Genomic DNA, 26323 nt, shown 5'->3' with positions numbered 1-26323 from the left:
TGGACAATTCAATAAAGTCTGTAAACTCTAACTAAGACAACAGAATTACATCAGCTAGACAAGTCTCCAGAGCCCAGGGTAGCAGCATTTTCAGACTTCTACCCATAAACATCAAGAGAAGTTTTTCTTCCCATGAACACCAACTTCACCTCTTGCATGTCTCTAGAGCTGTACACATGAACTCATGCTCCTGGCACATCAGTGTAGAAGGGTTTTGTGGCTTTCTACTATCAATTCCAACAGCATGTATCAGAACCCATTACCATTTTTCAGTAGAGTAAGGTCTGGCAGATAAGCTCTGGAAGACTGAACTTCAGTATTTAACAGGTTATTACCCTGAATTTCCTCACTTCTGACACTCAAGGGCAGTGCAATGAGGCGTTGCTGCTCAGGTACCACACTCCTCAGGAGGCAAGTTTAGACTGCTGGTGAAGACAGGCATACAGCTGTGTCTCAGTCCATTTGCAGCCTCCACAAGAGAGCTTGCTGCCTGTTATAAGGCTGATATTAAAAAAAAACTGTCTGGATGCACTCTAAAACACTGAGGCAAAATCCTCCACATTTCATTGCTATTTGAGGTACCAATCAGAATTTTATTCTGCACACACAATCCTCCTCTCCTTCCTTACCTGACAATAGTGACCACCTGCAGTTACACTGAGACCAGTGCCTGTGGGGCCTTACTGGGATTGGTGGCCATGGGTACTTCAAAGGCAAAGTGTTAAGAGGATCAGTTCCAGAATACTGTTTACACTGTGGTTCCACATGAATAGCTATGCTGGCACAACTAAAAGGACCCAGCAGGCAACAGTCTGACAGAATTTCCAAGGAGGACAACAAACTCCAACAGCACTCTCTGACTCTCTGATGGCACAGCATCCTCCATCTATATCTGCCTGCCTTCGGGAATCAGGCATACCATGGTGTTCCGATCACAAAGAGAAGTTGTTAACAGTTGACAGGAATTAAGGGGGTTCTCTGCTTGGCTGGGCTTTTCTAAAGTATTTTATCAAGTGGGAGCCAGGACATGGATTTACAGGGTCAGAAAACAAGCACAACAGACAACAACAGTACCAACATCATCTCTAGCAGCTTCTGCATCAGAGCTACTGATGAGGATCATCAGAGTCATCAGGCTCTTGGCTACCCCAGGCTGATAGACCTTGAAGAGCACTATCAGAAAACTATCCAAAGCTGAAATCCCATCTTTTGCCTAAGCTAGGAGTCCCGTTTTGCAGCACTGGATAATATAACATCTGACACTAGTAACAATTTTGTGTATATACTGTCTCCTAGATATTTCAGTATGATTGCTTAGTTTTAAAAAGCAACAAGGAAAAGCATGCACTGGAGCATGAGAAGGAGCTAGAATTTGGACTACACACACAGTTTATATGACAAAAACCAAGAAAACAACCATATATCGCTATTGCAAGTTCAGAATGAGAAAGCAAGTGAGACCATCAAGAGAAGAGACCATCAGCAACTGAACTCATGTTAAGGAACATAACAGCCCAATGATTGTGGATAATTTCTTTCCAGTCTTCAGCTTTGACTACAACTCAGTAAAGAAACCCTAAAACTCTGCCAGACACAGAGAGACAAAGCAATACACATAACCTGTCTTCCCGTAATTGGCAAGGCCAGGAGTTTTTCTTCAAGTACTTGGCGATTTCACTATCAGACAAGGTCAACAGAAATTGTTTCATCCCATACATTTTCTCCCACAAGTAGGTAATTTCAGCCATGCTCCCAGGGAGCCTTTCAAAACATTTGCCAATGCAAATGTTTGTGGGTTTCCAGTGAAAGCAGGTCACTAAAATGACACAGTGAAAAAACATGTACAAACAGTAAAAGAAAAAGGCAACAGGAATTTCTGAAGAGACTGTATGCTGAAGAAAACACAGTGAAAAACAACTGCCTAATAACTTTTAAAACTACAAACAAATACTTATTCTCATGCCTTTGTAGAGCTCACCAGTAACAGAAAATACTGATTCAGCAATAAGATTACTGTGGCTCAGAAGAACAGGGCCTCAAATTATTAAAACATTCTCTTCCTAGCTACAGAGGCCTTATAGTTAACCTTATATTAAGCATTCCTGATTCCCAGTTAAACCTAAGTCTAACAAGAAAGCACATTTCAATAGCATTCTGGGCTTCCAACTAGCCTAGCAATTCACAGAAGGGCAATAACACAAAAGACAGCAGTTCAATTTTGAAATTTGGAGAGAGGTGGGGAAAAGAAGTGGGAAAATCACAGTACAGCCCATTTCTTCAGCACACCCAATTCACATTATAAGCCAATCCTGCAACCATCACATGTGCTCTAATTTGTTCATCACATATATTTAGCAATGCCTAAGAACATATCCTAGTATGAGAGAGAGAGGAAAGTCAAAGTCTGCATTTCAGTATTTTCAAAGTTATAATTTCTCTGAGCTTCTCCTAAACTAAACAAATACTGCAAAATGGGTGCATGTTGCTATTCATCTAGCAAGGGATTAAAAAAATCAGAATATTATATGCCAAAGATTCAGAGCTGCTCAATCAACATCCCCTAAATGAAACTAATCTCCACTACTGAGTTCAGTAACCATTAAAAGATTGACCAGTTCTATCAGAAATTAAGATCCAACAATTCTAAGGTATACTGGAGCTCAATGATATATCCTGATTTTAAAAAGTGGAGAAGGAATGAAAAGCTGTATTATACGTCTATCATGCAAGAAATTTCATAACAGATAAGCTAATTGAAGGTAAGTCTGGAAATTATAGCACAGCTAACATGCTACACAGCATTTAAACTTTCTGAACAAGTCATTCAAACTGTTGGCAAAGAAAAGATAATATTTGAAAAGATAAGTTTCAACAGTTGAGTTAAACTCAAGAGTTTCATTGCAAAGGCCTCAGTGCAGACTAAGTATCAACCCGAGTCTTCTGCTACTATCATTGACAAACATCAGCTTTTTTGTGAGTTGCCTGACTTTCTAATATATACTGGGACACCAGGAAATTTCTTCCAAAATCAATCTCCCCAAACAGATTAATTTTATTAATATATTTATGTATGCAGATAAAGAGTTGATACTACGCAGCAGATAACTGGATTGCATCAAAGTACCCATGGGAAAACACAAATTTGAGAATAGATGCATGAACAAATCCACTAAATGACAGAAGATTTGAGTGCTTCATACTTTAGAATATACATTCCAGCAAAAAATCAAGAGGACACTAATTAGACTGCAATTTGGGGATCTTTACCTTGGTTTACATTTGCTACCTTCCTGACAAATGTTAAGCAAATGTGCTATAGTTAGATACAAACTGGCAAATTTCCTAAAGAAATCATAGCACATATTTATAAAGAAAACTAAAATAAAAGCCCAACTTTTTTTTTTTTTTTAGCAACAACAGACTTAACAGCAAACCATACCTGAAGTGCACAGCTCGGGCTGTGGCACTCCCCAGGTGTCTGAAAGAACTGCAGATAGCAGAGTGCCACCTGCCTTTCACGGGTCACAGCTGCAATACTGCAGCCTGGAAATTAAATCCAGCCTACCGCCAATAGCTGGCAAACATACCTCAAAAGGGTCAGTTTAAAAAATATTTATAGTGTTTGACAAAAATAGAACAAAATTAAAAAAAAAAAACCACAAGAACTCATTCTTTGGAAGCAGCTACAGTTTTGCAAAACACATTAGGAGAGAATGAACATATAGGCTGTAACTTAACACTGTTTCCAAATTGGAATGCAAACACATGCCAGAGAGGATAAAAGGATGATAATAAAAAAAAAACAGACTGATTAACAATAATTTGGAGAACTCTGCATTGACAAGAATGCCCATTAAACATTTCCATAAAATGATGTTACTGAAAAGGAGAAGCTCCTCAGTGCTGCTTCCTATAATTACGGCCATAGCAATAGCAATTCATCTCAGGAGCCATAGTAACTTCAGAACATACATTACCAAACATCAAGAGCATATCAAAATTTTATAAACCAGATGTTAAATCTAAAGCTAAATCGTATTTCACTGCTATTCAGAAGTCCATCATCACAACATACTAACCAATTACATGATACTGCTTTACATGAAGTAGCACAGTACCAGATTTCACACACCCTCCTCCCCACTATCAACAGATAGTACTGGTAGTACACACCTACTATCAACTGATAGCAGTATCAGCAATCCACTTACGTGTCCCACAGCACAGAAATCAGACCCAGCCAACACTGTTGATAAAGCTGTTGCAGACCAGAGGGCAGAAACGGGTCTCTCTGCTCCTGCTCACCCCAGGAGCTTAGCTGCTCCCTTGGCTGAATTCCTGCATGCAACCTCTAACACAAAAGCCAAAATTTGCAGGATAATTATGTTGTATTTCTGTAGTTCACAGACTGTAGTGTACAGCTACTCCCTGAAAAGTAATGAACTTCGTTCAGTGAAAACCCTGTATTTGTACAAGACTATATCAACAGAAGTCAGAATCCACGTGGTTTCACTAAGTAGCTGGGGGAAAAGAAAGTGAAAAGCAAACGACCACACAACTCTTTCTTCTGAAAACAGCAGCAATACAGTTACCGCCCTCTGCATCTCTGCCCAGCAGGAAATGAGTACAACAAACCTGCTACAACCATGTTTATGGATCATTACAAAGTGCACAGGCACTCCTACTACCTGTAAGGATTTTATGAAAACAGCACTAGTTAAAGATTAAAAGAAATGAGACACTTCAGATATTAATGCCTTCGGCTTTGTCAACCAAAACAAATCTGTAACAACATCCCAAGGAATAAGCAGTACAACTCAGAACCCACTGTTTACATTACTTAGTTCAAAAGAACAGAGAAGTAAACTGCCACGCTCCAGAGCAAAACCTTAGTTCACAGCAGGACTCCACACAGCTGTTCAGCATTAAAATGAGAAAATGAGATGAATTCATTAGTAAATGTAATAAAGTTATATTATTGGTACCTGCTGGAGAGGAAGGTGGGAACACAGCACAAAATCCACAAATCTACCAATATCTTTCACTCTACTAAGCAAAGTAGCAACGGCCATAGCTCAACCTTTCAAGGCAGCAATATACTTTTGATTGACTATGTGTTACATATATGACATCAGCAAGTTCAACAATTCTAAGTCAAACTTTACTGAACTGAATCAGCCTTATATAACAATCAGGAAATGCTCAAACTCGTATAAATAGGATTTGAGTGCAATGTCCACTACGTGAAAAAAAAATCTACTCTACATCACTCTAGTTGGGCTAGCATCACATCAAGCTTTTACACCAAAATTCAAACCAAGAGTGATTAGTCAGCTTTCAGAAAGTAAGACCTTCAGATGCACTACCTTAGGGCTCCTGGTCACTATAACACCATGTTTTAGTTTTAGAATGTTTTTCACAGCTATAATCTTGCAAATTCTAACCATCTTCACAAGGCTGCGTGTTCCTGTATGCACAGACCTCTCCTGCCAATAGTCCGGTTTGCTGAGGGAGCAGATGCACTGACAGCTCCCCCCACTACAGCTGCCCCCCAGGAATAATCCCGGGCAGATTACCGTTGTGTCAATCTACAATGCAGACTCAGCATCTGGAATGATACAACAAACCCTAATAGTTGTCATTTATCTGGTAAACAATCCTCACAGAACGATATATGCATACAATTGACTGAGGTGCTTCCGTCTGCATCGTTGTGGAACGGTAAACTCTAACTCCCCAACTCAGAAAGTGCCGAAATACAGTCACGCCACAGACCGAAGATAGTGCAGTTAAATAAAACAGCGAGAATAAAAGCACATCGGGGTTTCAAATCGTACTACACGAACATCCTACTGAAGACCCACGTTTCTCAGACAACTGACGGTGCCTTTCACGCCACTTCTTCTCTCACCAGAAGATGAGCCTGAGCAAACTTCACTTGCTGAAGTGTGACAAAACCCTCCGAAACGTTTCCCAGCTGTCGGCTGCCTTTCCGCAGCCGGGGCTCAGCGACAGCAACGCACCTCACTCTCCTGGGCGAGAACGCGCTCCCGCGGGCGCGACTCCGAGGGCAAGAGCGGCGCGGGGGTCCCACTGCGCGGAGCACCCGCTGTCCAGGTTCCGGCCCCTATGGAGATGCGGCTCCCTGTCCGTCTGTTTTTTTCTGGTCCCGAGTAAACAGCACCGTCTATGGGGAGAACGCCCGCCCGTTCTGAAAGGCTCGGTGGACTTTCGGGGGTGGGGCCGGGCAATGCCCGAGACAGGCTCCGAGCGCCGGCAGCGCTCCCCGGCACCGGAGCCCAGCGGCAGCGGCGCTCCGCCTCGCTGCCGGCTCCCCCTGCCGGCACCCTGCGTCGCTCCCGCCCGGACCCCAGCCCGCCTGGCCCCGGAGCCCCCCGGGGCGCCCGGCGGACACCGGGGCGCAGCCAGTGGAGGACCAGTGAGGCGGCCCCGTTCACAGACAGGGCGGCCGGGAAGGCGCATCGCCCGCGGCGCTCCCAAAGCGCCGCTGCGGCGAGGAGAGAAGAGGGGCCGGCAGGGGTTACCTGGAGGCGCCGTGGGCTGCTCGCCGCGGGCGGGCGGGGGTTCCGCCGCCGCGCTGATGCCCGCTCCCCGCCTCACGCCGCCATGGCCGCAGCCCCGCCGAGCCGCCCGTGCTCCGCTCGCTCCCACCAAGTTTGCGGCGCGGCAGCTGCGCGCCTCGCCCGGCGGCCGGACCCAGCGCCCCGCCGCGGGGGCGGAGCAGCCGCGGCCGCCTGGCCCCGGCGATGCGATGCGGTGCGCGGCGCGGCTCGTCCCGCAGCCGGCGCTGCCCCGGGCTGGGGCGATCTCGCATTACTCCCTGCCCTCCCCCGCGCTCCCCCCTCAGGGCCAGTGAGAAGTTGCAACTGGTTGAGATATTTGTCCTTGGGGTTTGGGTTTTTTGTTTCCTTTTATTCCTTAATCACCGTAGCTCACAAAAACATGACCTGAGGCTGCTCCTTTTCCATCAGATCTGAGCAGGGGCGCCTCAGCGCCAGTACAACTAAGCACAACAAATCCTGGCGAACTGCAGCGAGCGACAGCAAGAGGGAGGGGAGGCGGTGGTGCACGGGCAGCGCCGCCGCTGCCAGGTCCTCAGGGGCTCTCGGCCGCTGCCCGGGGCTCCGCGGGGCTCCGGTGTCGGGGTAATGTACCAAAACCGGGGAGCAGCAGATAGAGAAGGTGAAGGAGAGCCGGGCTCCAGCGACTCCCCGCGACGGAAGGGGCACGGGAGCGCCCCGGGAGCTCCCAAGTTGCGCGCCCCCCGGCTCTCCACACCTCTCCCATGCCATGCCACAGCCGGCCAGCCAGCCCCAGTGTCCCGGCCCCGGGCGAGGAACCGCGTATTCAACAGGAACCCCGCAGCAGTAGCCCCGGCCCCGCTGCGAGGGGGAACGCGCTGCTGACATTTCTGCCGCCACGTAAGAGCCTTCGGCGAGTCCCTCCCGCCCCCTCCAGTCCCCTCCCTCCCCCCCATGGCACGATCGACGTGTCAGCCCCAAAAGTTCATTTCCAGGCCCTGGGAGAGTCCCCTATAAAGGTCCCGGGGCGTGCGTGGGACAGTGAGACGTGGCACTGCGGGGCTGTAGCGGGGCGCGTAGGCATCTCCCCCAGGTACGTGCGTTCGCATTTTCGCGCTCACCGGGTTTTCGGCGCATGCCTTTGTGTTTTGTCAGCTCACCTGTATTAGACTAGGAGGTTATTTTTGTTCATGTGTGCATTGCAATTAATTCCATCAGAGTTGGGTTTTTTCTTTTATGACAGCGTTTGCGCATTTCTACTACGAACTGCAGCAGAAATTGACTTTTGTTGTTCGCAGCAAGACCACCGTTTAGAAAACGAAAAGCACTAAGAGTTTATTAAAACAAACAAAACCATGGAATTCATCCATGCTAGAGTAATCCTATAAAAATTAGCTAATTAAGACAACTAGCATCAAAACTTATCAGCAAGCCAAATGTTCCAAATCAAATTGCCTTAAACATCAAGCTCAATTTTACTTTGGCTAGGATATAAAAGAAACTTACTCAAGTAGAAACATTAACAGAAGTTTGAAATTATCTTTAAAATGAAGTCCTGGAATTTGGAACATACTTTCTGATTATTTTTTGATATAAAAAAAAAAAAAAAAACAAACAACCTAACCCAAGTACTAAAGGCCAAACTTTTTTTTTTTTTCATAAAGTTATGTAACCCTGATACTCAAGGATGTTTCCTTATTTATGACTATAGTGTTTAAGAAGCCACTACTGTAATTATTGTAATGCTTGGGGTCACTTTCTCATGTGATTTCCTTCTGATCCAGAAAATACTTGTATAGAAAATATAAGAATTCATTTTACATCTAAAAATTGCCATCAAAGTAAGTGCAAATATAAGATGACTCACATACCTACACTGTTAACGTCTTTGGAGTGTTATTAAGACATCTTTTGATCAACAAGTCCTACACTTCTTATGTACCTCCACCTATTACAATACATTTAGACTTCATTTTTAAAGAAGAGATATATTTGTTTCTCCAACTGCTGTGTAAAAAAATAAAACATCCCTACTTTATCTGTGAAAAGCAAGCACCGTGTATCCAAAACCAACTGCCAGCAAAAAAAGCCTATGAAAATTCTAGCCCCCTGCGTGATGCACATTTTAGCCTCTAAAAATTCCTCTGCAGTTTGGCTATGAAACAATAGGCATATAAGTAAAAAAAAAAAAAAAATCCCAAAACTCATCACATTTATATCTTTACATCATACTGTGTTAATGACATACAGTATATACAGTACATTCTAAAGAAATTCCACTGGAATCATATTGATTCTATATCACCCACAGAGCATTGAAGTCATGCACTTTATAGTTCTGTACCAGTTTCATGGAAGAACAGTCATGATGTCAATGCTTAATTTTATTTAATTTTATTTTAAAAGCTCAAGGGCAAAGATGTCTGAAACTGCCTGTGAGATTAATCATGTTTGAAATTAAGGCTAAAAACTGGAACATTTTTAATGTTACATGTAACTCTGTGCTATGTCTAAGTTACAGAGTTAAACCAGATGAGTTGAGTGAGTGAGCCCAGCAATTTTAGGTGATGCAATCCCCAGATGTACCCTTGCAAGTAGGTGCTGAGGGATTTTTGTTTCTTCACAAGTTGCACAGTGGTGTCCCAATCCTAGGCTAAACCTCATTGTGTTACTATATCCAAAATAAATAAGGGTATTCTAACATAATCTAGGAATATTATGCTAAGGGTAAGGGAGAAAGCAGCAGGAGAAGCTCTGCTATCTGATTTAAGGAAGGGGAAAAAAGAAGATCAAGTCCATCGCATCCAGCTTTTCTTCCAGTATGGAGCTCGTCTTTCTCTTCTGCCTTGTATTTTCCTGACATTATATTTCTCACTGTTAGTAATTTTTAATCTCTCCTTCCAACAAAGCAGACCCAGCATATTAAGGGATGGCAGCATGTGGAAGCAGTAAAGGTACTGCAGTTGGAAGAGGAAAGGCTGCACAGCACCTTCAGGCTTTTGGCCAGTTTGGTGGGAAGCCAGATTTCAGCTCATTCCTGTGGTGGCAGGATATAAAGAGTGTTAAAAAGCAGGGAAGGGGGTGGATTTCCATCTGTTTAGGTGGGAAAGTCACAGCGTAAGGGAAGACCTGTCTTCACATTACCCATCAAATGCACCTTGGATAGTAAGCATCTCTTTCATCATTTAGAAAACAAAGTCAGATACAGTAAATTGAAAGTTTAAGTCAGGTTAAAAAGAAAAAAAAAAAAAAGAAGGTGTTAGCTTCAGTAAAACTGAACCTTGAGTTATACTTCCATCACAGGGAAAGGACTTTGTTTGCTTCATGATCACAGAGTTTAAAGTCTTTATTACCACTGCATGTTACTTTTTCCAGACGATTGAAAACATTAGTCATTTTTGTTTAATTCATGAAAAACAGGCAAAGGAAAACTTTGAAGTCTCACAGTTAATTGCCTACTTTTGTGCTTTCCAACCACATCATTTATTACTGAGGAGAAACCCTACTGGTGACCAGAGCTTTTCCAGAGCAGACCAGGCAGAAGAATGGTGCATACAAACAAGCACCCTTTCCTGAATCAATGCTTAAGTGTAGAGAGTTTGTGCAGTCTGCTGTCTTGAATTTACCTGACTTACACAACATTGTTGAAATACCTAATCATCAGCTCTACATTACTGTTTCTTTCTTCTTTCCCACTGAGATTCAGGAAAACATTTGCCCTGCTGCATTTGAGTTGAGTGAGCCCTCAGCATTCCCCCCTGCATTGAGCAACATCTTGCAAGGCTGGATCATCACGAGTCTGCCATATTTAAATACCAGGGACTTGTGATGTTGTTATGTGTAAAAATAGGAATGACATCTTCATCCCAGGAAAGCAGATGACCCAGAGCATTTAAGTTTGCCATCCTCATCCTCAGATGGGTCCGGTAGGGAAGTACACTGTTAAAAAGCAGGCCAGGAAAGGCTGTAGCTGTGTATGCCCAGAAGGAGACACAGGGCAAGGTCAGACTGAGCATAGTTTTCATTGTCTTAGCAAGACACCATTGCAATTCTTCACTTAAATATTAGGGAAGTAAATGTCAATAGTTGCAAACTTTGTTGTTTTCCATTAAGCTACTGTCTCACGTTATGTCCTGTATTTAAAGGTTAAGTTGACTGGTCTCCATAATATCTATGAATTAGGAAAAGCTAGGTGAGAGTCTAAAACATGGCTTTTGAGAACTATACATTCTTCTGATGAGTTAATGTTTACCATTTGTGATGAAAAGATAAAGTAATATTTCTCATGCCATTTCTATTATTAAGGCTGTTTATAAACAAAATGGTTTGGTTTTATGAATTTATATTTTCAATACAGCTATATAAATAAATGTGCACTTACATTTATAAATCTGCGCCCTGATTTTTAGTAATTGCTGCTTTCTTTCCATTAAAGTCTGACTGATAAGGCAGTTAAAGGAGTTATTATATGAATTCTAAATAAGGACCATCTAACTGCTAGTCCCTAAAAGTAGTTAGATATTTGGTGAAAATGATGAATTCTTGGGTACTGATTCATGTGATCTGAAAATGCCATCCATTTCCTGATTCACCTTCATATCTCCTCCAGGAAAAAAAATAATACTTTACAATGAATACAGTCAGTCAAACAATTTTTATGTGTCTGTTTTTCTATCTTTCAGCCAATTCCCTGAACTGATACTTTCAAAATGAAGGGGAAGATAGGAGTGAGAATGAAGAATGCCTTGGAGAAATCCAGTCATAAAGTTTGAAGAGTAGAAGTAATAGGAAATATTAATAACGCTGGTCTCTTGCACAGGTCAGAATTTAGACAGAAATGATGTAACGTTACAAACCTGAGACATAAGGGCTATTAAATTTGAATCAAGATTCACAGATTTATATATTAATACATAATAAAAATATTTGCTTTTTTCCCTCCACTTTGTATGGTAATATATTCTGCTGCCTTTTACAACTTTCTTATGTAGACTACTTTAAGTTTTCATTTTTTTTTTAATATTAGCCCCAAGACACTTCTTCAAACTAAGACAGGATATATATTAGCAATCCATTAATTGCTCCTCTCTGTCTGCTTGTCCCTAATCATCGATATTGAATTCCTGTGTTACTACATCACCAAGCAGTACAAGTGGAATTTAGATAGAGAGCACACGCACACACTAACACACCACACACACAAACATATATATATATATATATATATATATATATATATATATATATATAAAGAGACTTTATCACTGCCAACAAGTCTAAAACACAGGACATAGAGCTCGTCTAGACTTCAGTTTTGTGCTGGCCTTTTTGGGGATGAGTGGATAGAGAGGATACTTGGCATAACTCCTGCTGTCATAGAATTAGACCTTCGCAAATTTCTAAAAGGAATTTTAACCATCTTTGAAGTCCTCATAACTCAGACAACATTTCGGTGGCACTGTTCTAACACTAAGGGCCCTATAACAAACTTAGCAAGTGGTGGTGGAATTGTCTGTGCTATTTAATTTTATTTAATAGTAAATTCCCAAAGTAGGCAAACATCTAAGTCACTTTTAAAAAGTGATTTATCTAAATTAGTGCAAACCCCTGTATGAACCTTATTGTTTTGCTTTGAGCATATCTTAAATCTACTTTAAAAATGCACATAAATTAAATAGACATTAACAAATAAAGGACTAATCAGTAATGGGTTTTCTTATAAAGAGTTTGATTGTCTTTAATGAGAGTTTGTTTCCCCCTTTAGTTAGGCAGAGACAGCATATTTAGGTGACCAAGATCTCACTTGATCTCTGCCTTTTCACTCTCTGAGATTGACAGTGAACACAATAAGGTAGATGTACTTGTCAAGGGGGGGTTTTGTAGGAAGGGAGTCAGCATCTTAACAAGCTGCATGACATATTGCAAGCATTTTTCCAGCCATGCACCTCCTGTCAGATCATTTGATAGCAGCAATAAAAGGTACAAGTCCAGTTCAAGTGATATTTTCCTCAGTTGCTTCTACACTGTATTCAGTTGGCTGTTAGGAAAGAATTAGATGGTGTTGTTTAAACCCAGTCTTTGTAATTGTTACAGAGCAAAATGCTTAGCAACTTGAAAGTGGATATAGAAGCAGTAGTAGGCAAAGACAAAAGAGAAAATAAATTAAAAACTAGGGAGTGTTTTGTTACTGAGAAATAGAAACAAGTAACCAACACACACACACCAACCCACACACTGCAAACCCGACTGAATTTCGTTACTTTGATGATTTTACACAGACACTAAAGGACCCTCCTCACAGTCTGGTCTAGTGTTTGGTTGCTAGTTGAACTCAGGCCAGACTAGAGCAATGAGAGGTTATAAGGAGGTACTTATATCTTTCTCGACTTGAAAGGAAGCCCAGCCCACTGTTTTACAAAGTTTTTGTGCATCTTGGTATCACTTGAGAATTTAGCAAGTGTCATTTTTTTTTGGATGTGTTTCAAAAGTTGCCTATAAGCAGTACTAAAAATCTGTTAAGAATCTGTGTTGAGCTGAACTCTCTGCTGTCAAACTTTAAGCCTTCATTTTTTGCTCTGTCCCATAGTGATCCCAAAACTAAAGAGATCCCACCATTTCCCAAACAGCTGTGAGCTTTGCTGGGAAAGTAAAGCACATCCATTTATTGCAGGCACACCATATAAAAGTGCGCAGCTAGTTTCTACTATGAGTTGTTTTTTACATTCTTATATATATATATATATATATATATATATATATATATATATATATATATATATATCAGCCTGCATTGTGACATTGTCAGTTCAGGGTATAAGCGAGGTTATATTCCATAATGAACAAAAATTGGAAGTAGTAGCAGTGCAGGAAAATGGAAATAGGATCACTTGGTCACACACTTGGTGATACTAATTTCAGTTGTTTTGAGTTTTTATGGCAAGATTCTGGTAGTGGAGGGGCTGCAGGTGTGGTTTCTCTAAGAAGCTACCAGAAGCTTCCCTTAGTGTGTCCAATAGAGCCAATGCCAGCTGGCTCTAAGACAGACACGCTGCTGGGCCAGGGCTGAGCCCAGCAGTGATGGTGGAAGCACCTCTGAGACATAATGTTAAAGAAGGAAAGAAAGTTATTGCACAAAAGTAATTGTGGCCAGAGAAGAGAGGAGTGAGAATATGTGAAAGCTGCAGCCCTGCAGACACCAAGGCGGGTGAGGAAGGAGAGGGAGGAGGTGCTCCAGGTGCTGGAGCTGAGATTCCCCTGCAGCCAGTGGAGGTTCAGGGGGAGTAGAGATCCACCTGGAGGGCCCGATCCCAGAGCAGGGACATGTCCAAAGGAGGCTGTAACCCCATGAGAAGCCCACGCTGGAGCAGGCTCACAACAGGACCTGTGGGCCTATTGAGAAAGAGGCACACACTGGAACAGGTTTTGACAGGACATGTGACCCCACAGGGATCACGCTGGAGCAGCCTGTTCCTGCAGGGCTGCCTTGCATGGAAGGGGCTCACGCTGGAGCAATTTGCAAAGAACTGCAGCCTGTGGGATGGACTCATGTTTGACAAGTCCATGGAGGACTTTTCCCATCTTCTTGCACTGCTAGGGCTCCAGTATAAAATCAGTAATAAAGTTAAGCCCAGGAAGGAGGGAGTGGTGGGTGGAAGTTGTTTTTAGGGTTTCTTGTACTTCTTGTTACCCTACTCTTATTTTGCTTGGCAACAGTAAGTAATAAATAATGAGTTCAGTTAATTTCCCAAAGTTGTGTCGTCTGTGTTTCACCTGTGATAGCAATGAGTGAGTGATCTCTCCCTAACCTTATCTCAACCCATGAGCCCTTCATTATATTTTTTCTCACCTGCCCACCTGAGGAGGGAAGTGGCAGAGTGGCTTTGGTGCTTACCCAGTGTCCAGCTAGAGTCAAATCACCAACTATTACTCCCTAACATTTGAGTGCTTGACTTATTGCCCTCAACAATAATTAGTATTCTCTGTACTATAAGTTGAGTTATTAAATGTGTATCACTCTTATTCCTCTCCATAGCCTGAAAACACTGTAGTTATTGAAATTATTTAAATCAGAAGTATCATGTTCAAAATATTTTTTTTCTTTATATTTTGCATAATAAAAACTGCTTTGTTAAAAATATTGCATAATAATTACTTGATTGGACACACTGAAAACTTTTAAGAGGTTTTGTTTCAGAAGGGGACACCTATCCCGAGTCTGCTCTAGGAAGCCAGAATTTGACTTGTGAAACCTGAATTTCATAAATAAGCCTCATTGCAGAACACTCAAGCAGGAAAAGGGATGTGCAGACATGCTATTGAAGAGGAAAAACCACTATTTTATGCAGTTATGCCAAGCTCCAATTCAATTGGTAAGTGGTTTTGCTACTTATTCAGACTTGGGGGTTCATTAAAGACACAAGTTGACAGGAAGGAGATCAAAATCCATGTTAGCCTTTTAAGTCCACTGTCAGATTTTACATAGCACCAGAAGATAACAACAGGAGACCAAGGGCTAATGTCTACACACCTTGAAGTGCCTCTTGTCTCTAGTGGACATTCTCAATCCAGAACAGAAGCTGAGGGCTGGTGGGGGGATTGATGTGTGCACTGATGCTGCTATGTAAACAAAATAAGGCCATTCACTGTTTGTTCTTCCATCAGCCATATGTTTACAAAGAATTCAAAGGCTAAAACTTTAAAAATAGTTGTAGCATGATAGAACTGTTAATTAAATAGTTTGCATAAAAATGTCAGGTTTCAATTGGGTTTGTCAGCAGGGGATAGAGATTCTCATTAAAAAGACAAGAATGAGTAAAGGAAGAAATATACAGGAGCTACATGTGTAATGCTATCTTCTTTTTTATAATAATCACTTCCTTGTACTATCAAAATGAAGACATTGATAATAGGACTCAGTTGAAAAATTGAAAAAAGTACTTGAACTAGCCTAAGAAGAAAATAACAGTCATCCAACTGCAACCCAAAGCCTCCATGCCTGCCAACATCCTTGACTTTTCACAAAAATAGGCTATGTATTGTGTCCCAAAGATACAGCAACTTGGACCGGAAGATAAAAACTAATTGAAAAGTTAAGGACTTTTCTGAGAGAAAGTCTCCCCAAAGCTGTTCATTTTCAGTAAAAGTGGATAACTAGCACAAAGGAAGAGACACATCCATTCCAAAGTGTGTATGCATGGGACAATAGCAAGCAGTCACTCAACATAGTAGACAATTGGGACTTTCCACTCATTGCATGATAAATCTTGTAACCAAAAAAAAAAAAAAAACAAACAAAAAAAAAAAAAAAAAAACAAACAAAAAAAAAAATACAAAAACCAAAAAAACACACATCAATCTGACACATATTCATTAGCATCAGCTTCTGGGAGAGTTTTGTATAGTAATTTCTCCATGAGACAAAAGCAAATGCAATGTCACAGCAGCTGCACATGGAAGCAAGAAGCTCAGTGGCAAGATAAGTGAAGACTAAGTGGCAACATAAGTGAAGACTATTTTCCCTAGGCTGTCTCCTATGCCTGAATGGTGACACCCTCTGCTCCCCCTGCTTTCCATACCCTGAAAGAGGTGTGAACTACATCCCTCATGATCTTGCTGCTTCCACCATGTCCCCTGGCATCTTTGGAGAAAATAAGCCCAGATCAGCTCACCTAGACATATGGTATAATTGATTTTATTTCCTTTTTACTTGTTCAGGTTGTTCAATAAAGGACCTCAGGTTTTGTCTGAAGTTTTGTAGACTGTTCACATTGTTACTTCTTTTGTTTTAGGGAAGGAACTGGAGAGATTTGAGGGAAAAATTGTATAAACTGAAAAACTTTTGTATGATCATAAACACTTTCATTCTGCTGCTGTGATCAACAGCAATGTGAATGGACAGAATACTGCTGTTTTATAATTTTATTTCACAATGTTTGAGGAAATTAGTTTCCAAAGACTTCTACTCAACATTTAATGGTTGATGTTCCCAGGGTCAGCAGACATGGAGCTACCATAAGGAATGCCCTAGATATTCCTTACAGCAGATTGTCAGGCAAAGCCTCCCAATTAAACAGGATTGCTCTTCACTAGATGCAGTATGAACGCCTGTAAGCATTTAGAAGTTTTTTTCAATAGCAAATACTTGGGAAAGATTTTTTTTCCTGACTTGAGTGGGAGCAAGAATGGGTTGTAGCATTTTTGGATTGATACAACCAAGACCCTTTTAAGGAAATGAAGGGCCTACAAGTTTCTTGCACACCAGTGGGACTTGCAATTAGAGGAAAACTAATAGATAGTATAAATAAATAAATAAAGCTCAAAGTTCCTACTGTGTTTAGTGGCATCTTGCAGTACACTGCAAGTCTTACAAGTGACACAGCCTGTAAACCTGAATCAATTACATTCCGTTTGGAACTCTCTATGAAGACTCACACAAAACAAAATTCAAATGTATATTCTATACAGCAAATACAACTGAAAAATCAGCAGGAAAGAACTTAAGAGTGTGTCAAAATACTCCTTGGATTTGTTAGTTGAGATCATGGAAGAAAACCAAAGTTGAGTCTTTTCATTTTAAATTATAGTTTTCCTTTCAGTTCTCAAAGTCAGATCATTCATCCAAAAATACAGACAACTAACATAAATCCTATGTTGCCTAACTGTTCAGTATCAAGAGTACTGGGGTTTTTTTTAAGAGCACAACAATACCGGTTACTGCTGATAATGTGTTGTCATCTACAGATACCATACCTGAGGAAACCACAGATGAGTTTATAACTCTGTGTATTTACTCAGTGGTTAGCACAACAGGACTCTGGTTTCTATCATTTGGATCTACCAACAGCATTAATGTTATAGCAAAAAAAAATCAATTACAGTCCTTCTGTTTGATAGAAAGTTACACACTGTGATTTTCTGTGGAGGCTGCTACAGATAAACTCTACAAATCTGATGGGAAAAAAAGCCAAAGATGTTCAGCTACTATAATCAGATCTAAAGATCTGAGAATCCCTTAACACTGCAAAGACCTAGGAATGGAGTGTCTAACTATATCTGATTAAAATATCTTTAAGGGTGTATTTGGTTTCTCAGAAATTAATTACCTAACAAACATATATCTTTTCTTGGTATTTATTCTTTTTAACTCCTTTCTTTGTAACTGAAGTGCTGAAGAACAAGTCATGCTGATTGTTTTGAGGTTTTTTTTTTTGGTTTTTGTTTTTTTTTCTGGTAACATTATAAATGAAAATGCATTTTACTGAAGCCTGTGGAAATGTAATTTGTTATGTCAACAGCAATCACTCAGCATGTGTACAGCTGGGTTTGATGATACCAGATCCTGCTTGTTAAAAAACCAGTAGCAATGGCCTCAAGGAAGGAAGGGTAAATGAAGAAAGACTGATAGCTTAGGGGCTCAAACTAGTTTAGGTCATCAGGATCTAAAAGGGAATGTTTTAACTTGCCAATGAATTGCTATTCCAATGCCAAGGCAGAGGAGTACAGGCCAAATTAACATCTCATATCTCATTTCAAACACATTCCCTGTCTTTTACCAAAGTCCTTTTGATTATTTTAGAATAGAGAAGGGGGAAAATATTGTGCTATGTATATATCACTTAAAACACTTTCTAAAAAGATTAGTAAGAGCATAACAAGAAATACTGAATTTTCAATGGAGCTTGTCATGGGACAACTTCAATTCCACCCACTTAAAGAAAGCAGTACAGCACTTCCAAAAATTCATCAATACCCCACTTGTTTATGTTAGTTCAATTGAAGGTGACCTGATTAGAAAAGCTTCATCTTGTAAAAAAGCAAGAGGCTTGCACCACTGTCTGGATCAAAACAGAAAAACTTTTATCCCTCCAAATGTTTGTTATTGCTATCTTAACACTGAAAATACAGTGAAAGCACAACATATCCAGCACAAACAAGGCTGACTCCACCAGCATCCCACCAGTACTGGACCAGGAGTTCAAACAGTGCTGTTGCTCTGGAACCACTTTTGAACCTGATCTCTAAACAGCTGATGAACAAGCATATAACAAACTGGAAGTTCTTCAGTAGATAGTAATAAGAGAGAACAACATTAAACAAGAATCATAACTCCCTTCAAATCTCACCCTATGGCATCTCCTGATTCTGTCTGATAGCTGGGTAAACAAAAACTCTGAGCTCAGCTCCACAGTAGAGAGCCAAGAACAAAGAAGGAAAGCTGGAAATGCTTCACAGAGTTTATTCACCAGTGTGGGTGCTTACTTTTTTTAGCCCTGTTTTTCTTTAGGGCTAGAGGATTGTTTAGTACAAAGGAAAAATAATTTAAAGAGAAACAGAGATGAAAAGGAAGCAGATGAGGAAAAGCAGAAAGATAAAAACAAAATTAATCATAAGGAAAAAAGGAAAAGGCAAAATTATGTTGCCCTTCATTGTGTCAACCAAATAATAAAATGTTTCCTCAGTACTATGCCTGAAATCCACCCACCCCTTGCCAAGATAGTCCCTTCACCCAGAGCACTCAAATTCTTTAGTGTAGGAGATGGAACAGGACAATGGTCCATCTAGGTCCTAATTAACCTGTCTCTGATGATCACTCATACGAGATTCTTAAGAAGGAGTTAAGCAAGGCAAGCATACAGCTGCCCATCAGTGATTAATGGCTTGCACATACCCAGTAATGCAGGATCTCAATACATTTGTACAGTCCTTCATAGACCAATGTTTCCAAAATTTCTTCCATCACTGATGGACCTACAGCCTTTTTAGGCTGAGGAATGCCACAGCTGAGGTGTGCCTTGAAAGAGTGCACTCCCTTTTGTTTTGAACAGCTTCCCATCTAGTTTTCCTCATCATTGTATCATAAGGCAAAATGCTTAGTGATTAACTATTTGCCTTCTCAAGACCACATATACTTCTCTGAATCTCAATTTCAGTCTGTCCTGAAACAGGAGGAATCAAGAGTGTACATAGCCTTTTAGGATTAGGCATGCTATGGATCTACATAGTACTAAACCTCAGAGAGAAGCAATGGGAGGTTATCTTGGTTTCTCTCTATCCTTTTCTAATTCCTAACATTTAATACTTATTTTGACCACCACTGAGAGCTGAGCTGATGTTTTCACAAAAGTAGTTCTTGCAATTCCAGTATTTAGTTCCTGCGTGACAACAGCAAGTTCAGAATCCATCACTCTTGTGAAGTTAGGATTGCTTCCTTCTCTGTGTTGCATACATTATGGTTGCATACATCAAATTTCACCTTCTCTCATATCATCTGTTCACTCCACATTCTGAGGTCTTTTTGCAGAATTTGTTGTTGCTCTTCATCTTTGCTACCCAAAATATCTCCATATAATCTGCATGTACTTAAGTACCTCTTGCAGTACATGAAGAATAACAGATGAATTTTCATCAGATTGTATTAAACAGAAAAGCTAAAATTAGTATTACAAGCACTTGAGAAAAATGCAACAAAATGCTATGCCTACAAATGAAAACAGCATTCCACTGATGTTGGGTGGAGTTGGGAAAAACCTACAAAACTTGTCATGATTACCCCCTTTACGCAGAGAGTTTTGCTTTTGAAACAATTTTCTACAACTTGGATTATTTCTTTGATCACCAGCATCAGAATGGAAGAGACTATTGCCAATTCAGTTTGAAGTGACCATTTTGAGCCATAAGTTTAAGATCTGATGATGAATACTGACAAGACCTTTTTGAGTTTGATGCTTTGGCAAAGAAATACAAGCCAGAAGTACAACTGACATTCAAGTGTTTTCAACAATGGTCAGTCAGTGAGCCTTGTTATTTCTAGAGTTTTGCTGAGGTTACTGAGGAACTGAAAGTAGTACAATGACAGAACTATAGCAGTGAAAATAATCACGTGTGAATGCACAGTGCCAGATCAGCTCACAGCTTGCAGCTCAATTCAGCTTCTGGTTACAGCTCTAACTGGCCACAATTTAAAACAAGTAAGGAATACATAATATAACGCTTTTGGTCAATGTCTTCTAAATATTAAAATTTCAGACATCCTTATCTCATAGATAATAGGTTGGCACTTTCCCATTTTTTCTTCTATTTTAACAAAGCAAATATAAGTTAATATATATAAAACTACAATTTCCAAAGTCCCCTCTGTACTATCTGAAGTAAATAAGGAAAACTAATTGAAGAAGTCATGATGAAAAGAAGAGTGGATGAAGAAATGACTGTTTTTCTGGAAAAGCTTAATTAAATTTTTTGTGTAATAAACCTCTCTGGCTTTTAAACACATTGAAAAAAATTGGCATAAATCTTTACAAACAAAAGGAGAAACCTAAAATGTTGTAAAAATTAGAAGAAAACTGAATATTGATGAAAACAAACAGACAACCAGGATTAATATCCATTCAAGGCACTGGATTATCTTCTGATAATTCCTATTTTCAGGGATTCAGTTAATGAGTGTGAAAGTGTGACTGGGTCATCATTGCCAGTAGACACAGTGGGTTCACAGCTGTCTGCATTTCCTTCCCCATTATTCAATGATTTAAGCAAAAGTCTGTACAGGTAGTTACTTGGGAGTCAGATTCTATTTTTAACAAGTAGCCAGAGGACAAGGCTGGGCTTTTAAAAGAAGTTGTTCCCTTTTATCAGTTTAATTCATTGTGACCTCTGTAGAAGAGTTGTGGCTCTTCATACTATAAAGGCTCCAACAATTTATACATCAGTCATGATGTAACAGGCTTCTAACACCACTATTTTAGGCTACAAAGTTTTTTATTAATAAATAGGAGTACCACAGAAAATACCCACACATATCCAGGTCTCAGTTCTTCAATATTCAAATTTTTATATCCTATCTTAGAAATATGGCACTAAAACTGTCTCTCTTCTCCATCAAGTACCCGATCAAAATTTAAACAATAAATGTGAATAAATTGAGCAATTCTGAATCAGAGGAAGGCATCAGACTCTTATATGAAAATATTATGCTTACAGGCAAGAGGCAATATACCACATACGTGCAACTAGCCATTTACGAAGAGCCTGTTCTCTAAATCATCAAGTAAAAATATTACTAAAATTTACAATAGTAATAATGATGAGGATGATGATGATGATAAAAATCAGAAAATATACAGAAAAATCTAAGTGACTACACCCCCAGCCCAGGCAGTCCCAAAGTGAAGCCAATCTAGGCAAGCATCAGGCACATGTCCGCCAGGCAATTTCTACCACAGCTAAAACCAGCTCCCACCGAGGCAGAGCCAGACATGTCCTAAGTCCCCACGTTGCCAGGTGCCCACCAAGCCTGTGACCTCCTGCTATAGGTGGCAAAAATCATATTTACTGGTTAATGACTACAGAAGTTCATAAGTATCACCTAGCCTTTCAAATCACATTAGATGGGGAAGAGTCCTAAATATCAGTGAAAACCACACATATAATGCTGGATGCATATGAACATTTAAAAAGGGTGAGGAATACATGAAAGGTGTCCCATTTTTAGACTTTTCATGACCTTAATTTTTGTCAAACTTGGAAGAGACTGCAAGAAACCATTAGAACCATCTTACCTTGGTAAATTCAGCTGTAGCTAGCTTTGGTACCTGCTTTTCTTGGCAGATATCTATCTGTTTCTAAAGGCATCCAGCTAAGGAAGACATCATATTCTTCATGGATTTCTACCCATATTACTGCAAATGTTTTTTGTGCTCCTTTTCCTTAAACCGACGTGTTATTTTCTCAGTTGTGATGGAGAACAGTTTATTTTCTCCATTTTCCAGTTACCATTAATGCTAATGTAGACAGTAACAAAACTTTCTTTTTTTCTTTTTAAGGAAAAAACATCTTTATTCCTTCATCATTTCCTGGGTCACATTTTCTGCACTTCCAACAGTTCTTGTCCCTTTCTTTCTGATTCCCTCCTGGTTTCATCTCACCTACAAACTCCATTATCATCCTAACCTGAATGTCTCATATACTGCTTTGTTCCAGACTTCTCTTCCCCAAAATATCCCTTTCGGAGGGTAAGATGAAGGCATGCCTTGATGATATGCTCTTGGCTGTCATCTCAAGTTCACTACAGCTAAAACAGAGTGCTGTCTCTCTTCTTCAAGCCATCTCTTCCCTGCCTCTTCTCCAGATTCTGAAAGGACTCTTCCTGTCCTGTTATAAACACCCATAACTTGGATGGCAGGTTTAATTTAGACTCTTTGCTATGCCCACAGAACCATCTCTAAAACTTGGACTTTTTCATCCAGTTATGCTGTTAAAGTTCTCATTAAGGTCACAGTTATTTTACAGCTTACTTGCTATAACATCTTGGCCCCAGAAAAGGCATTTTTGTCTTGGGCACATCTATTTATACACCGCTGCCAAGACTGTCTTCAAAACCCACCAGTCTGATTTGCTCATGCAGCTCTTTGCAAGGTCAACAGTAGCCATCAAAACAAACAAACAAAAATAATCTTTAAAGAAATTGATAGCTATTTTCATTCTATGAATAATTTTTCATTTCTTATCCAGGAATGAGGTTCAAGCTTTAAATAGTCCACCTATTGGTGGACTGCTTATTTGTTCAAAAAGCCTATATGTAGCTACCCATAAATATACATAACTTTAGGCTTTTCACTTCCCTGGTCCCTCCATGCACACATCTTTCCTGTAGTGCCTAATAATTGTCCCCAAAAAACAACTGATAATTATTAATCTGTTATTGTGTCAAAGACAAGCACATTTAATTGACATTGTCCCCTAATCTCCTGGAACATTGGTTTGTCTTCAGTTTTTCACCCTTTATTTTGGATGGACAATAGGCTGTGTTATGTACTGAGTGCCTGATCTGGGCTTGGGTGTCCTAAGAAAAATAATGATAATAAAATTAGTACTTACATTGTATCACACAGAAACTGAATGATGCAACCCAGCAATTAAATTCCTAAGGATCTTGCACAAGCATTGTAGTTCAGAAAGTTTAGAAAAGCAAAAACGCCTGCCAACATTGCAATACATTTGTTCTCATTAGAGTTGCAGAGGCAGTAGTCCTGTTAAAACTAGAATAATTATGTATAAATGATGTTGGCAGACTTCACAAAATGTGTCAGAAGGACAGAACCAGATGTTTCCTGTTCTGTGTATCCTCAGTGGGATTGACACCATGAATTTGCAAATAAATGTGAAAGTCTTTTTAGTGAAGTGTGTTTCTCTGTTTTTCCTGAAAAGACCATCTTCTAATATTGAACAGAGGTAGTACATAAGTTATCAATTAAGTTTCCAATCACTCAGGCCTTCTAGGCAATTCAGCTGATCTGCCTTGTATCAGATGCTGCATATTTCCTTAAGCCATTAATTTATTAATATTTTAACTCATTTGTCATTTGATTCCTGTTTCCAAAACTTAAGAGCCTAAGTCTACTTCCACAACTTTCATTCCTGTGCACCAGTGAGTGTGATGTGTCTCATACAAGAAGTGATTAAAGAAGTCTGTGCTACTGAATAGAAGCCTATTTCTATTTGCATGTGGGGGTTTTTCTGGTTTTTTTATCTTAGTACTCCCAGTTTTCCATGCTCTCTGTAAGCTTTCTTTTGGAGGAACTGCAGTAGCCTAGATCTAGTGGGCACATATTGCAGGTTCAGGCTTTTGCATAATTTCTATGTATCTTACCCATGATCTCTGCTGTGAAATCCATCTTTTCTGTTCCCAGTCTCATATAACTTCCATTACCTATGCTTTTTTTATTATTCCTCAGACTGTAATACTTCTGTACACTTGCAGATCCCCTTACATATGGTGACATAACTTCATATAGTGATGTAGTCCTGAAACCTATTTTTTTAAGGATAGTATTTCCTAGAAGCAAACATATTCTTTAGCAATAAAAGTAAATGTGTATTTTGGGTATTCTGCATCTCAAAGAGGAATACTAGTAATTAGGAAAAAAAGACAGTAAAAATAAGCTGGAGTTAGGAAGCATGGGTTTTCCAGCAAGTGTAATAACTTAAATAAATACACATCTCCAGAAAATTTACTGGTAAAGCATTAAGAAAGAATTCAGTCATAAGAAGGGAGGTAAAAGCCTCTCTTATTATACACCTTTGAACTGTTTCTTCTGATAGATAATTCCTGATTAAGTAGTCAGTGCCATGGCCTGATTCACATTGCACTGATTAGGCTTTCTCAGGCAATGAAGGTTCAGGGTTATGCCTATTTCATCTCAAGCCACATAGAAAATATTGCAAGAAATCCATTAGGTACAACTGTCCTGGACACTTAGAAGCTATTAGGATAAATAAAGTCAAATTCCTTCCTTCTCCTTTTTCTTATACTCTGGTAGGGCATCAGAGGAAACTCATGCATAATGCCTTATTCCTTGTATTTGCAAGCATTCTGAGATCAGAGTCTTTCTGCAGAAACAAAACAAAACGAAACAAAACAAAACACTTGAGGAATTTTTGATAGTGAATAGGTCTCTAACTGGACTTAAGGTTGAGACATTGATCCAAGGACAAATCATGAAACAGAGCATAAACTGACAAAAGATTGTTTCCTGAAAGGAAAACAAATCTTTGTTTTCAAAGTTGCCAGCCATTGCTTTGGGGGAAAAAAAGCCCCTAACAGGCTCTTTTATACTTGTGCATACAATGACTTAGTGAGGTATTTTCTGGGAACCTCTGGTCTATGTAAATCTTTAAAAGAAGATGGAATGTCTTCCACTGATGTCCTTGCTTTTCAATGTGCATGTATTGTCTCCATCTGGGTTCACATACAGGGATCATGTAGCAGGGATCACCCAACGGTCCCAGTGAGCAGCCCTTTCTGTAAGCCAGCAACAGAGGTTTTGTGAGAAAGATGCATCTTTACGAACATTGTCAGCTTAAGCCAAGACAGGAGACATATACAGCTGTTTGACATTCCACAGCTTGATATACCAACCTCTGCCAGCTCTGCAGAGGAGGAAGGGTGAGGTCTGGCTTCAGGCATTGCATGAGTGCAAGCTGACATGTGGTGTAACAGTCTGAAACAGTCTGAAATCTGTCTCTGACAGATTTATCTTGAGGTTACAGATGACCGTCCAGATGGACTGGAAATCTCTCCTCTGGAAGGTATGCAATTGCTATTTGTAGTCCATTTGAACTCCAGTGAGTGACAATTTGCTTCGGTTTCTCCTCTGATTCAGCTGTTTGTAACAAAACTGAAGTTCAAGGTTTGTAGTGCTGCCCAGAAATCCATGGCTTTGAATAAGTAATTGATCAGACTTAACTGCATTAACTCCATAAGCACAATGGGTTGATGAACACTTTCTATAAACATCCTTAGCACCAGGGAGAGTCTGACTATTTGCTGTGAATCACAGATATTTCATGGGAAAGAAAGAGGTCACAGTATGGAAGCATGCATCTGGAAGGGAGTTAAAAAGTGTCCTTAGCATTATAAAAAGAGAAAGAAGAAAACTATCTGGAGACTGAGGCAGTCCAGTTTCCTCAAGCCAAAGACAGAAATAAATATTTGTATTTCTATTTTGAAGAAATTAATTGCCACCAATAGACTTTTGTCCTTGATTTACAAAACACCAATTACCTACCAATCAGGTATCCAATAAAGCAAGGTTATGTTTTTTCACATGCTATTCATGGAAAGACATCCATAAAAAGGATGAAAAAAGCCACAAAAATAATCTGTAATTGATGAGGAAACCCAAAAGAGATGATTTCTAGGGCCTGGCTAAAGATTATTCTATCTCAAACCAAAAACAAAGGTAAAGATGAAATTTGAAGACACTATTTGGAAAAAAAACTGT

The 26323-nt window shown here is 40.0% G+C and overlaps 1 protein-coding gene, 1 long non-coding RNA gene and 1 other non-coding gene across 6 annotated transcripts in view; 2 read left to right on the top strand and 1 right to left on the bottom strand.

The window, feature by feature from the left end:
• SEMA5A (semaphorin 5A) overlaps nucleotides 1-6704 on the bottom strand; it is a 312341-nt gene extending 305637 nt beyond the window's left edge. For 2 of the 3 annotated variants that reach the window (XM_053986784.1, XM_053986799.1), the window contains exon 1: nucleotides 6546-6704. The gene's annotated coding sequence lies outside the window, so the exon portion shown is untranslated. Of the gene's footprint in view, nucleotides 1-6023; nucleotides 6045-6545 lie in introns of those variants that run through there. The other variant, XM_053986790.1, reaches the window with a different exon arrangement.
• Nucleotides 6705-7050: 346 nt separating this feature from the next.
• LOC128810134 (uncharacterized) lies at nucleotides 7051-11485 on the top strand. Of its 2 annotated transcripts, XR_008437956.1 has the most exons (3): nucleotides 7051-7442; nucleotides 7527-7635; nucleotides 11225-11485. It is a non-coding gene; the product is annotated as an uncharacterized LOC128810134 (long non-coding RNA). The 2 variants fall into 2 exon arrangements; XR_008437957.1 differs by lacking the exon at nucleotides 7051-7442 and having other exon boundaries at nucleotides 7455-7635.
• On the top strand, nucleotides 11067-11135 carry LOC128820393 (small nucleolar RNA SNORD123). Its single transcript, XR_008440891.1, has one exon. It is a non-coding gene; the product is annotated as a small nucleolar RNA SNORD123 (small nucleolar RNA).
• Nucleotides 11486-26323: the final 14838 nt, after the last annotated feature.

This window comes from Vidua macroura, chromosome 1 (genome assembly GCF_024509145.1).
Source record: "Vidua macroura isolate BioBank_ID:100142 chromosome 1, ASM2450914v1, whole genome shotgun sequence".
NCBI classification, from domain to species: domain Eukaryota; kingdom Metazoa; phylum Chordata; class Aves; order Passeriformes; family Viduidae; genus Vidua; species Vidua macroura.
Note: the sequence above shows the minus strand (reverse complement) of the source record. Positions and strands in the feature narration are given on the sequence as shown.